Genomic DNA, 13,411 nt, shown 5'->3' with positions numbered 1-13,411 from the left:
GTAAACCACGAAGCTACTGAATAAATCATAGCCACGCTTGCAAACCGCATTCGGATGTACTTCGATTCGATTCCGAGCACAGTCGAATCCGAGTGGAACTCGCCCTGGAAAAAAAAAAAACGGTGTGACATATCGCACCGTCACGCGATTACTAACCCTGGCGCCCTTGCAATACTCCGGGGCAACATCGAAGATGCAACCACTTGAAAATTCATGGCTGGCACGAAGGAATCGAATATCGTTGTCGCATCGGAACCGATGTGTCTCCCCAAGTTATTCCCGCGGGGCGAATCGAAACGGCGAAGGTCGACGGTACTCTCGAAGGCGAAACGTTTCTCTAGGCATTCGAAACGAGCGTCGCGCGCGTATATTTGGCGGGGTAGGTGGGCTCCAGATAGCGCCCGATTTCCAGCAACGACTAACGGTGGATATAGGTATGGGAAAGGTGGTGGCGAGAAGAGCGAGAGGTGCGGCTCGGTCGTAGGTTGTGTGTTAGCTGAGGCAGTTCTCTCCCTCTCCCACCTACCCTCTTCACCCTCTCGCTACTCCTTGTCCCTCCCCCACCCGCTACGCTTTTGGCTTTCGAGGCAATATAACTCGAAAATGGTGGCTGGCTTGCGAGTGCCGTTATCATTTCTTAGCCCGGTATCAGCCCGCCCTCCCGGTTATTACTACACCCCCGGGGCTACGCCATGGACTCTTAGATAAGCCACCCACCGCGAAGGTGTATTGTGTGTTTCACGTACCGTCGCCTTCTATGCGCTTCTCCTTCTCCTCGCCACGTCTCTTATTCCGTCTTGTTCTATCGGGCTCTCTTACGGCGTTTCTCTATATCCCTAACTGTCTCTCTCACTCCATCTCCGTTCGCTTTTATACCTCTTCTCTCTCCCTCCCTCTTTCTCTCTGTCCTTATCTATCTCTTTCTTTATGGTGCTGTACCGTCCCTCTGCGGAAAATACCCCTTCCCCCATATCCCGGTTTCAGCCACTTCCGACACTCCGAGATGTATAGAATTGTTTGAGAATCGCCCGAAGCGCCGCGAGATTACTTGGGAAAACGGATATGTCGTTCGCCGCCCGGACCGATAAGTCCGAAACGCGCACCGTCGAAAAGGACCTCATCCACGACTGGTCCTGACCCGATCGATGCCCGTCCGCGGGCAGGTGCACCTTCTCGATCGTCCTATCCGGACATCCTTTGCCGGACACGGCGGGCGTAGGTTCCTGCCGTCTCTGTTTTCTTAGGATTATGGTGGCAATCGCGCCGCGCCGCACCGGACGGGTTATCGAAATCGCCGCTGCTAATCTGACCGCGCGATCCGGAGATGTGCAGCGGAAGCTCCTTTCCTCCTTCTCCTACGGTTTGGTCAGGCCACGAGACTATGTTTAAACGCCGCCTTCTTGTTCCCTTAGTACGAATATGTACGTCATAGTATTGTTTTGTTCACGCGAATGATAATTCTGTTATAGCATCTCTTGTTGGAAACAATACACGTTCTAAAGAGAAGATTGAAGACATCTCTACTTAATCGTTAAATTGAAAACTATTGTAACTTGTAAATAATAATTTTGATAAATTGACGTGTTCAGATCAAAGAACGATACTTTTCTTCGGAAATTTAACGCGCGGTACGTTCACGGGATACGCGCGTCCGCGAGCGAATGGCTACGGATACGAGCGATTTACGGACGTCGTACCTGAAGTCGAAAGCTAGGTTCGAATACGAACGATTCCAAATGAGGTCGCCCTCGACTGACTGATGACGTCATTACTGTCAGGCTTAATGAAAATTTCCGGAAAGTTACCGCTCGCCTCGACTGCCGACACCGTGTTACCTTCAGCTACAGCGAGACGTGAGCGTTTCGGCGGGGGGGAAGGAGCGCGTGGGGGTGTCGGATGGGGTCTCTACAGGGGGGTAGAAACGAGCGCGGGGGGTACCGGCGCTCGCGAGTGAGCGAGAAATTTTACGAGAATTTCCGAGACTAATTTCTCCGGCGCTTTGCGCTCGAGGCAGGCGGGCGTCGTTAATTTCTGACGTTAATTGCTAAACCTGAAGTTTCTAGAAATTTCCTGGGCGCCCCTAGCCTTGCTTCCACTGCTCCAGTCTATCCTCTTCCTTTCCTCCTCCATCTCGTTTACGTGTATGTACGGGACCGTTATCCTACCGCTCTCTCCTCCTCCTCCTCCCCCCCTCCTCTTTCCCGTCGTTGGCGTTTCCTTGCAGTCTCACGCGGCTGCTTCACCCGGTTTTCTGATATGAAGATTAAGCATCATTTATTCAACATAACGAGCGCAGGCCCTTCTTGACGAGGCCTTTGAGGCTTGGGTACCGGCCGGTTCGGCCGGACTTGCGAATGAATCACTTTTGTGTGATGGAATAACTTGGTTATATTTATATTTCATCAATTTAAAAAATATTCTCAAAATTCTTAAACGATTCTAATTACCTTGTGTCTCAATAGTCCTACATAAAAATTTTGCAAAGCGTTTAAATGCATCCTGTTAAAGTTTATAATTTTTTTATTGTCACAACAAAATATATCATATATAAATTTGTTTTAATATATTTGTATTAATTATAAGCGTCCATACGTTTTTTTATTAAATATAATAATTAAGTAAAGGGTCCAAAAACGGACATGTCTCGATTCTCTATTCCAAACATTCACGGTCGTAAAATCCCGGAATTCTCCAAAGCTATCGGTGCCGCAAGAAGTAATCGACGGTAAAAAAAAGATATGTATCCATCCGTAACCGCGCACCGCAGAGACCACAACTACCGCCTGCCATCCCTCGTTCTCAGCTCCTGCCCACCCCCTCGAAGGATTCCGGCGTGTAGAAACCTAGTAGGAAGGGTCAGACACCCCTCTTCGATGCACGGGGGTCAATTTCGTCGCGATAAAAGGGCGAGCGAGAATTCCTTGCGCTCTCGCCTAGTTGTTTAGTTTTCCGCCATCTTTGTTCGCGCTTAGGTACCGCGGGGGCAGAAAGGGGAAGTGAGGGAGGGGGTGAGCGTTTCCCGGAGAAAGAGCGAGAGTGAGGGCCTGTACGGATGGTTGTGCTGGAATGAGAAAGAGCGATGAGAAAGAGGGGGTTGGGTTAATAGCGGGCTCCAGCGGTTCTGCAACCCCGTTGAGGCTTCCCGGGAGAGAGGGGGATCGGGTCGACGGCGGTAGAGGATGAGAAAGAGCGCGGAGTGTGCAAGCGAGCGAGCGAGCGAGGAGAGGCGTAAGTCGGAGAGAGAAAATGGAAGGCTCGCGCAGCTTCGTCGGAGACGGAAAGAGAAATAGAGAAGGACCAAGATGGATAGAGAGGGTAGAAATAGATGCAAAAGACGGGGACGAGAGCGAGCAGTGGCGGCGGCGACGGCGGCGGTGGCGGTGGCGGCAGCGGGCGGTACGAAAGGCGGGAAGGGAGAGATTTTACTTACTTACACCCCCACTCCAACGGAGGTCCGCGCGCGGTGAGACCGGCTAATGCGAGGCCGGGTGCGCGGGAAAAGGAACGACGACAGCGGCGGTTAGGTATTTCCCCCGTAGCGCGCGCGCAAAAGGCACCGTAACGATTTTCTGCTCCTTCGAAGGAATATGAAAGGCGATATTTGCGCGAACCCAGCACACCGGGAGAACGATTGGTAGAGTAGGGTACGGAAGGCAGTGGAGAATGGGCAGAAGAGACGGCGGAATGAGGATGGCGCAAGGATAGAGAGGAGGGAGGAAGGTGGCTGAGATAGAGGGTAGCTCGGTATCGTCTTGCTCTCGCGCCCTCACGTATCTCTCCCGCTCTCGTTTCCTCTAATGATGAAAAGCGAGAGGCCGGGTCGCCCCGGCAAATACCGCTCGGGTGGGATTTAAGGGATGAAAAGGGGCAGGAAGCCTTCTTTGCTTGCCTCCGGGAGCTCTTTGATGTCACCAGACGTGCCGCCTAATTTTCAGGCTGGATCAACGCGACTATCAAGACTGTCCAGAATCGAAAAATTGTTATCGCGATCTCGGCGAGCCACTCGCGAGAGACTTTAAACTTCAAAAAGATACTTGAGAAACCGTAGCGCAAAGATTATTAGAGTTTCCATTGAAATTCTTGAGTCGATGTTTGGAATACCGTAAACCGTTGTATATCGATATTGTTAAACTAAACGAACTTTAAAATATTATAATATCGATACATTAATTAAAATCGCGATTTTGTAGAATTTGGCCATTCATCTGTAAACGATAAATATGAAAATTGCAAAAAACGTTAATCTTTTCTTCACGTTTTTTTTTAATATACTAATATAATATAATAAATATAAGGAATCATTACCCTGGCGCGTTAAGTTTTGAGTATCACCGGACTTAAAAATGGGGCTAAAAGAATGTGTGTTTATAGAAAACACTCTAATATTTTTTTTATTAGAATCTTATAATTATCTCTATTGAATAAAGTAAGTTATTTTCTATGGATTATAATTTTAGAACAACATATAAGTTGGTATAAATATCTTCTTAATAAGATACAAACATTTTATTATTTGAATATAAGAAATAACGTAGAAATTGCGAAAAAAAATAAACTAAAAATTCCGGAGTAAATTATTATTTTTCTATCTTCCTTATAGAGGACGGCCACAGCCAATGCATTCTCCGCATCGTTTAAGACAAAAGCTCGCGAGGGTGTTCGAGGGGGTGGAAAGGGGATGGCAAGAAGGGGGTGGTGTATGGATGGCGAAGAAGAGGTACGCCCGGGTGGGAGCTGCCTCATTCCCGGCTGGAGACTTAGAGTTGGTAATTAAATACAAGGAACCTTGCTTCGCCTCGTCTCACCCCGAGTCAGCTCGTCCTCTTCTTCCACTGCTCCTCCCCCGCCTCCTCTCTTCCTCCTTCTTCTCTACCCACTACCACCCACCACCCTCTATCTCTCTCTTCTCGTCTTCTTGCGTCCCCTTTCGCCGTGCCCGGAATACAGAGAGAGGGCTGTATTTAATTCGAGACTTCATTCGATTTACTTCGAGTCGCGGATTACGCGTCGTCGAACTTCGAGCAAACGACCGGCTGTCTGCGCGATTGGCAAAGTCCATGAATAGTGACGACACGACACAAAAATAAGCGCCCGGCGTCGCGACGCGCGCATCAGAGACGTCGTCATGTCTTCGGTATAGCTAACTTTTAATATAAAGATGATATGTCTAGCTCGCGATACGTTTAAGTAACTGCCGTTATTTGCACCCATTCTTGTACAATTTTCACGTCAATCCGACGGAACTGTATATATAGAAGACGAAGAAACAAGGGACTGTTTCCTACGTAATTTCGACAAGATTCCTGCAATAGTAGTCGAAGATAATGAGCACCCTAATCCTTCTAACGTTGCAAATGCTTATAGATATCCGACATGCCTGCCGTTAAATTTAATATATTCGAGAATATCGCATATAACACGTGCTGTAGAAAATAAGTCTTAGAAATTTAGTAAAAAGCGAAAAAAGAGATTAAAAAACATTAGATTTCAATTCGATATTTACAAAAAATATAATTCCTATATTTTTTTTATATATTTTGAAACGGAGAAAGTCTGACATCGAATTAATTTGAATCCGTGATTTGTACACCAGATGCCACCAACGAATTTCTAAACGTCGCGACGGCATTAATCAATCAACATTAATTGATCGCGCTTTCGCAGCGATGGCGGTAGTCGATGGCCACCCGATGGTGGGTCATTTCTTTTCATAAATCAATTTCTCGATCAGCCCGCGAGACATGCACGCGCATAGTCGTGCCATTATTGGCAATAACAGTGTTACATCAGCCCATCCAGCCGGCGGAGATCTCTTCTCTTTCTCCCCCACTCCCTCTCTCTCTCTCTCTCTCTCTCTCTCTCTCTCTCTCTCTCTCTCTCTCTCTCTCCCTCTTTCTCTCTATTCCTCTATCGCTTTCTCCGGCGTCTCGCCAAGTTTCCTCTCTCGCCAGGCCTCTCTCGCTCTCTCGTGGCGAAACTCAATTCCCCAGGCCGTGCAGAACAGAGAGGGTGCGCACACTTTGCTTGCTCCTGCTGCACAAGACGAAATTTCATTCCCGCCCGCGCCCATCCTGTGCCCGGTAATTGTGCACGTGAAGCAACCTGAAACCTGCATTTGCCCCGTAGGTTCGCAAAGGAGGTTTCCCATCGTCCTCTCCTCCACCCTCCGTCCCCCTTTCATCACGGCGCTATCCTTTCCGGCGCTACAAGATACAATCGCCCGGACGGCGAAGACCATCAGCGTTCTTGAGGAAAAATTTCGCCGCGCTTGATTCCGCGGTCGAGCGAAATTGGTTATCGAGAGCAACTACCATGAGCAGTATACCAAAGTAATTATCATTTTAATGGAATATAACGATCAAAAGAGATTGCAAAACAGATGATTAAATAAAAATGTAAAAATTAAAAGGCCTCATTTATGATTTAGAAATATACAAAAATCTAATCTTATCTGTTATTTACAAAAAAGAATCTTTTACGTGTATACAAGAAAGATTTAACTTTTAATTCAATGAAAAACTTGAATTGTCCTCTAATAATGATGCTAATATCAATTAATTAGAAATTTGCACGAAGAAATCTCATAAGTAACAGACCTCATGGTAAATAATTAAAAAAATTGCTTGGACTATCGCAACATCAAGATATTTATCCGAGAGGAATTTTGCAAAGTTCTCTTTATACGCGATAACACAATCGCGTTAATTACGGTCCCTAGGAATAAAAAGGAAAACGCTGTTCTCGTAAGGAAAGGAAAATAGCGGGCGTAGCCGGGCAAACAGTCGCGCTAACGTTGTTGGGAAGTTCAGCGCGACCGACACAATAAGACGGCTCAATGAAAAGCGTCCTTTACTGCGGCTGCACCGTGAATGCTTATATGCCGTTCCACGGAGAGCATTCTCTTTCTCTCCTCGCCCGAACCTCCCTCTTTCGCCGCGGCTTCTCTCTTTCTCTCTCCGACTCGTCGCGCACGACGTCGCTATTTGCGCGATATCTCGCTCGTTGGCCGCCGGCTCAGCCAATGAAAGCGCGCGGAGGCGAGCTTTTACGGCGTTCTTACGGCATGGCGGGGGTTGCGGAAGGTTGGGGCTGCTGCCTCCGCAACGTTCTTATTGTTTCAGCCACCCCAACCACCCCGCCCAACCCCCCCCGGCAACCACCCCGGGCGCGCAACCATCTTCCTCCGCCGCCACCGCGCCCCCCCCCCGTCCATCGCCCCGTTGGCGGTACCACTCCACCCCGAGTTTACTTCCTCCTCGTCGTCTTCCCTCCTGCCCCTGGTCCCGCGCGCAAGAGAGCGCCCGACCGCCTCCTACGGCACTGTGCTTAGAATTTTAATGGACCGGCTTAGAAATTGTTGGCGGAATTAGATTTTAGGACGAGATTAGGCGGGGCTGCTCGAAATTACTGCAAGGAACGAGGCGGGCGAACGAAGTGGTCTCCTCTCTCTCTCTCTCTCTCTCTCTCTCTCTCTCTCTCTCTCTCTCTCTCTCTCGTGCGCGCGCGCTCGCGCCCAAGGCCTTCGCGAATTTATGCCGTTGCGGAAAGAGTACGCGGTGATTCTCGTCCTCTCTCGCCCTTTCCCTCTTCCTCTCTCGCCTTCTTCATCTCCCTCTTTCCGCCTGTCCTCGCACCCCTACGAATCTCGGACTGCCTCGTTGAATTTCGAAGAGGGTGCGAAATTTTACGATCGGACACGTCCGGATGCCGTTCTCGGGACGTGCTTCGGAAGCGTCTTTCGGCCGTTCTCCAGATCTCGACTCCTTCAAATAGCCCGATCTCACAATTCCGTAATTCCTGTTCGCTTCTGTTCATTAAATTTCTCCGTTTTCATCACGGCTACTTGGCGATCGAATCGACTGGTTCGTACGTAAGACTGCTAAATCAGCGGGATATATACGTATGTGTCGGAAATTCGCCATCGATAATCGATGCACATCGCGGCCTTTTCTCGACGACGATTATCGTCGGCATTCTCTGTCATCAGGGACGAGCGTAAACGCGCGCGCACACAGATATACACAGACGCGCACCCACGTAGGCGCGCCGAAATCTCAGCCATCCTTCGACACCCCTTTCCCAACGTCCTCCGACGTCCTAACCACCCGTAACCGGCAAAATACGCGGACGCGGAGGCGCGAGCGAGATGGCGAAACGCAAATGGGGTGAGTCGACCCCGCGCTGCTGTTTGAGTTTGAAATTACAGTGCGAGAGAATTTATATGCCGGTGCCGCCTGTTCTTGCGCGACGCACTAGAAGTTTCATTTATTTAAGGCATCTTGCTCTGGGAAAGGGGCGCCGGCAGTCTCAAGAAGCGGGGTTCCGAACCCTCGTCGTTTCCACGTCGATGTGTAACGATATGTTCCACGGGCGCCTTGGAACACCGGAACTACGGCACTCTCGCGAGGTCTCGTGTCTTTCGTCGCGTCTCCGCACAACTTCGCGTTAACAATCCTGGAGAATTCTCGGAGAAATGCCAGCGGCAGGAATTTCGCAGCGTATTAGCGAAATTCGAGGGGAAACAAGCGCGATTTTCTGAGAACGTTCCGAATTTGGCGCGCATCTTTTTCATCCGCGGCGAGTGCGGTCCGGTACGTAAATTACAATTTTGCCCTAATTGTCGTCGGAACTAGTCGCCCCGAAGTTACGTAATATTCGTACGTGAGTTTCAACACGCCGCAAACTTTGTCCGGCTTCGCCGCCGTGCTCAATCCGGGCACTAATAGCAATCGTGATGTCTGAGGAATAGATCAGTGACAAAAAGAATCCGTTTGTAGAATTCCTTTCAAGATACGTATCATTTCTTTGAAATGGGATTTACAATATTTACATGTTTGAGTTGACGCGAGTCTGATCCATCTCACATTTTTCTTCTCTCTTTTGTATCTTTGTAAAAAATGTGACTGGAGAGTCGGATTAACGTTAATCTTAATTTAATTAATTTACTTTTTAAATTAAGATTAAAAACGCTTTCATTTATGAGAGAATTATTTATACTGTTATTTGAATTTAATATGTTATCTACAAGATAAGTCAGTAAAGAACTTTAGAAGTAGAAAATCTTTCTACTTCTTGCTAATTTGACGTTTCTTATTATCGTTTCCAGATATGCGATCTATTCCACAATTTTCAACTGTAATGCATTCTAGACAAACAAGTTGTTTGTAACGCGTCAACAAGATCGAAGACGGGCATCTTTTATCTCCCGAAAGGCCACGTCTTCGACTTGCATTGTGTATATAACTCTAATCGGGGCCGGCGATGAAAAGGAGCCTGCAGCTATGAGGAGGAATCACTTTGAGGTCCTTCCGCGAGAATCAACGACGGATCCTAAAGTTGTCGGAGGTATCCACCCTCTCCCTACATCGAAGCACCCACCTCGCCGTCCTCTTCCATTTCCAAGCGACTTCTCACCCCCGCTTGCGCGCCCGTCCTAACCTGCAGCCCAGGTCCTCGTCCTCAGTGGCTTTGTCTGCAACTTCAGCCGGGTGTTTCGCGATTATAATTTAACGACGCCGGCAACGAAGCGAAGTTGGCCCCAGAAATCAATGCGCGCTCCGAGACAAAAGCCAGCGACGACAGAAAGTCAGCGGGGGTAGTGACAAGGGGGGCCGCGGGGGTGGAACAGCGGAGATCGCGACCGAGCGAGAAGGCAGGGTTTGAGGTGGGTTGTTTTGAGTGTATATAAGGGGGTCGCGTCTAGAAAGGCGAGAGAGAAAGAGAAAGGGAGGAAGAGAGGATGCTTCGAACAACTATGTACGCGCAAGGGCGTCATAAGTATCTCGTAGCTGTGGCGTGGGGTCGCGAAATTCAGCCGTATTTTCTTGCAGGATAACAATCCCGTCTCGCGCCGTGTATCAATGCCTAAAGTTAGACCGTGAAAATATAGACCCTTCCGAAATGAATGCGATCACGATCCAGAAACAATTGCGATCACAATCCAAAATCTCCGTCCGTCTTTTACATTCATCTGTCATCGGCGATTTATCGCGGTAAAATTTTCTTCAATTTTCCGTTTAGTCTAATCTTGAGAATTTAATATTGAAATAAGTGTTAAATTGGTGAAATAAGATAGAAGAATAGACGAATAAGATAGCGGCGTACGTGTTCTCCATTCCTTCCATTTTCCTTTATCTCCCCCTCCCTCTCTCTCCTTCTCTCTCTCTCTCTCTCTCTCTCTCTCTCTCTCTCTCTCTCTCCCTCTAGATTCGTGCACAGCACTACTGGCGCGAGAGACCACCCTCAACTCCCGTGTGACGAAGGCACAGACGCCAGGCATTTGCGGCGGGTATTAAGAAATCTCTGCGGACGTTTGGCGGTCGGCCAGCATTCCCGGCGAATTAAAATACCGTGCCGAACGTGCAGAGCATCTCGCATTGCCGAGGTTTTCGCCGGCGCCACAAAAGTGCCGGACAGTTTGTTCTCCAGTTCGCTTGGGGTCTCAGCGAATTTAGAACACAAAGTTGCTTCGTCGAGATCGAAAAAAGAAAGCAAAAAATATTTTAACAGTTCTAGAAATATTTAAAATTATTTGTATCTGAAATTGAAAAGATCTACTGTACTACTCAAACATTAGAAATAACCGGTAATAATATTAAAGATTTAAAAAGTGAGATAGGAAATTGTTTTATTTGGACATAAAACGTATATAATAACTCAAAGTTAGAAGTACCCGAATTTCTTTACATTTTGAGAGAGAATGTAATTCAATCGAATGGAGCAACAGCGAAGAAATATATTATAAGGGGACTTCGGGGCCGAGACGAGATCGTATTGGGATGTTTTCTGCGCAATCCGGCGTGAGCGCATCGCGACGTTCCGGCAACGGTACTCGAATAATTTCGACGAGTGACAGAAGCAGAAGCGCGGGCGCTTCTTGTCGAGATTCGAAGGCTCGCGCTGCGTTGAATTGAGTACTAGAAAGCGACATAAGGAAAGCGGTACAGGCGGCGCCCGCTTTTCAAGATATTGCGGGGGTATCCTGGCAGTCACGAGACTGGAACGTTTGCAGACGCGTACCCGGTGTACAAAGTCGTAGCTCGCGGCCCTTTCATTTGTAAACGAAATTACAGAATAAGGTTGAGAGGGAGAAGGAACGGCTGCCTAGGACGAGAGTGAGAAGGAGAGAGAAAGAGAGAGCAAGGGAGAAAGAGAAAGCTGGCGTCGGCGTCGAGGTGAGGACGGTTATACGGCGAGGCTGGTAAGGGACCGTCGTGGAGCAGCTAGAAAGGTAGGTAGAGCAGAGGGACGAGGGATGGCGGAAAGGGGGGTGGATTTTACTCTGAAGCAAACGGCTCAAAGGAAATTAAGGAGCATTCACTCCACGAGAAGCTTCCACGGAGAAATATCGTCTGTGAAGTGAGAGAGGCAGAAACGCGCGGAGGATGGTCTAGGAATACGAGAAAGCCACGCAAATGAAGCGGCAGATCTGCTTTTCTGTTAACCAAGCAGTTTTGAGAAAAAGACGACAGCCGTGGGCGATCCTTGAGGTGGCCTGCTCCGCGGATGGCTTATCGGGGAATATCGCGTTATGATAGGAAATCGATTCGCTTTGACTTGAACGTCGATTCTAGGATGAAAAGCGTTTTAATTGAGTCAATCGTAGATAAGACACGTCTTAGCTCGGCGTGACGTTGAAGAAGATGCGAATGCGCACAGGTCATACTTTACAAATACAGAATATTAACAATATATTGCTAATACGAGAATATATTAATAATGCAATATATTACATTAAATATATTGCATGAATCGTAAAAAAATGATTGCATCTTCTTAAATAAATCGTTTTCTGAATTCCGTGACTATAAGTTATACATAAGTTAGTGAGCAACTCTCTTTTGTTATGCGAAGAAACGTCCCGGGGAAGACGCATCTCTACGACCCTGCTTAAAAATTAATTACCTCGCTCCAGTGATTTTCTAAATTCTGACATTTATGGTCGATGGGGCGGTAATATCAGGTTGGTGGAGGGTAAATTCACGGAGGAACTTTCGTAAGCAAGGCGGCTTGCTTGAACACTCGTAGAAGCGCCGTTGCCCTCGTCCTGTTTTTCATCCCTTATTTTGCCAGAGGGGTTAGAAGAGGGCTGGTAAGACGGGGGTGGCAGTATGGCCGCTTTACCCGGGACTCCGCCCTCGAGTGGCTTCCCTCGAAAGGGGAGAGAACTTGGAAAACCTGACGATCCTACGGGGGGTAGTACAAAGTACGTACTTACGGCTTGGTATGAAATGAAAAGGGGATGAAGTCGAGGGTGGTGGGGGCAGCGACACCATTCTCGCGCTCGCGCTCACGCTCGTGCTTAATCTTTATTCCTAATACACCTATCACAAACGCACTTCAATCTCAATGATAAACGTATGGAACACGTTGCCGTTATTCTCGCTTAATAGAATAATTTCTACTAAGTAAAAATTTATTATTTTTAATAATTCTTAAATAAGTTAAAAAATTTCTCAAAAATAATAAACGTATGAATAATCATCGATGTTATGCAGATTTAAAAATAGCATTATGATAACAAATAATGCATTAATTATACATTTTTTATGTAACGAATTATAAAATTAAGAAAATATTTTGAGAAAAAGATGTAGAAAAAAAAATGTACTGACATAAATTGAAAAAGATTGTAAATTAAAAGATACTTCCCCAAAGTTTGACATTCCTCTTTTGATTTTTAAATAGCGTATTTTTCATGTTGGATCGAACATTCGAAGTATTCGAAATATTAATACAAAAATTATTCTATCAAAATTTTGAGTTTTCCGATAATCTTTAAGTGACTATATATTTTTTATCTTTGATTCACTTTCTCGAATATATATAAAAATAAAGACCGTCACTGACAAGGACATTTCGAATCACACACGCGAAACCGTCGAACGCGGGATAAAATCGTAAACTGACCAAGGGCGAGAATCGTGTCCAGAAACTTGGTCAGTGGTGGTGCCCCACTCTTGTTTCCCCCTGAGTGACCAGCAGCCCCCGGATATGTGGGAAAGAAAACCAGTTTCACGCCGGATAGCGTACCAAGGAAGATGGACAATCGGTTGTAGGTCAATCTGACTCGGACTTGCAAGCGAAAGGGAAAAAGAAACGGCGGAGACAAGACGTAAACCTGTTCCGGGTCAGCTCGAGGGCCCCGCTGACCCAGAGAAGGGTCCGAGGTTCTTGCCCTATCTGTGTGAAAGTTAGATCCTTTCGCCACAGACTATAGTAAAGTATCCAAATTACGTAACTGATATTTGAGAAGATATGAAAAAATGTGAAATCATTTCTTCTTATAGTAATAATTGTAAGATAAAAAGTCTTGCTTTGTCCTTATTTTTTTTCATTATATCATTATAATATGGTATTATTTTTTTTATCAAATTTTTGCTGGCAAAAATATCTTAATTTTCTCGATGCT

The 13,411-nt window shown here is 46.9% G+C and overlaps 2 long non-coding RNA genes across 2 annotated transcripts in view; one reads left to right on the top strand and one right to left on the bottom strand.

The window, feature by feature from the left end:
• Window positions 1-568, bottom strand: part of LOC148937646 (uncharacterized) — a 10,549-nt gene extending 9,981 nt beyond the window's left edge. Inside the window, exon 1 of the long non-coding RNA XR_016138099.1 lies at window positions 157-568. This is a non-coding gene — a long non-coding RNA (uncharacterized LOC148937646). The remainder of the gene's footprint in view (window positions 1-156) is intronic.
• A 4,049-nt stretch (window positions 569-4,617) lies between these two features.
• LOC148937645 (uncharacterized) lies at window positions 4,618-12,306 on the top strand. Its single transcript, XR_016138091.1, has 3 exons — window positions 4,618-4,766; window positions 9,107-9,345; window positions 10,207-12,306. It is a non-coding gene; the product is annotated as an uncharacterized LOC148937645 (long non-coding RNA).
• Window positions 12,307-13,411: the final 1,105 nt, after the last annotated feature.

The sequence above is a fragment of the Pogonomyrmex barbatus genome, unplaced genomic scaffold (genome assembly GCF_055798465.1).
Source record: "Pogonomyrmex barbatus isolate J1 unplaced genomic scaffold, ASM5579846v1 scaffold12, whole genome shotgun sequence".
Classification (NCBI taxonomy): Eukaryota; Metazoa; Arthropoda; class Insecta; order Hymenoptera; family Formicidae; genus Pogonomyrmex; species Pogonomyrmex barbatus.
This window is presented reverse-complemented; position numbering and strand designations above follow the sequence as displayed.